The following is a 1,137-nucleotide window of genomic DNA, read 5'->3' on the forward strand; positions in this document are numbered from 1 at the left end:
CTAAAAAAACAACCTCAGCTTAAGAATGCATGAATGAACGATTGAATGAGTGAAGGAATGGATGAATGAAGGAATGAATGAATGGATAAAGGAAGAAAATGATAAATGTGAGGCGTGCTGACAAAATGAGTTACTTGTCGGATTTTAGCTCTATGGAAATTAATACATCTACTTTAGAGGTGGAGTTTGTACAACTTGTGAGTAAGGAATGATAAAAGACACGGTAGACTTGAACAAAATGGCATTGATTAAAAATCTGTAAATCTGACCACAGTGTCGATTTTTGGCTTATATCTCCGTTCTTGGATTGCGAGAAGTAACTAATTTTATCAGCACGCCTCGCAAATGCGAAGACCGGTGGGTAATCCCATCAGAAAGAAATCTGGCACATAAGAAGTGACCCATGAAGACATGAGATTTTATATGGTTCGAAATCTTGTTGAATGGTGTCACTGATGAGGGGAGATGTAGCGTGAAGGCTAACATGCTTAGCTGTGTGTGATTGCGTGCTGGTGGTGGTGGTGATGATGAGTAATGCCCCTGATTAACTGTACTGGATAACTTTTAATGTCGTTGGAGTTACTGTTGCAGTAGTAGTACATGTGTGGGTGGTTGGCGGGTGCTCTGGTGTGGTTTGCTTCTTCTTTCCTATGAAACATTTATTGTCCTTATCTCCCCTTCTTCTTTTTTATGTAAGTTACTCTCTTATGACACCTGTAATCTTCTGGCGTTCATTTGACCTTATGCAGTTGCGAGCGCCGTGAAACCTCTACCAAAACTAAAAAGCAGTACATGTAGCAGTCTGTTGTTACTTTAACTATAGTTGCTGCGTGCCGCTGCTGTCCTTGTTTCTGTGAAGAGGTGACGCTGTTGGCGCTGTGGTGTGTCTAGTCATTGTTGTAGCTGTTGTGATGTTGTCGTTGTGGTTGTTTTTGTTATTGATGTGGTAGTAGTTGCAACAGCAGCAGTAATAGTAGTAGTAGTTATTATTATTTTAGTTTTAGTAGTCGCTAAAGCTGTCCTCGTTTCTGTGAGTGAGGCAGTGACGCCGTTGTCGCTGTGGTGTGTGTAGTCATTGTAGTTGCTGTTATGATGTTGTCGTTGTGAGGTGGGGGTGGGTTGTTTTGTTTTTTTTTG

The sequence above is a fragment of the Aplysia californica genome, unplaced genomic scaffold (assembly GCF_000002075.1).
Source record: "Aplysia californica isolate F4 #8 unplaced genomic scaffold, AplCal3.0 scaffold00850, whole genome shotgun sequence".
NCBI lineage: Eukaryota > Metazoa > Mollusca > Gastropoda > Aplysiida > Aplysiidae > Aplysia > Aplysia californica.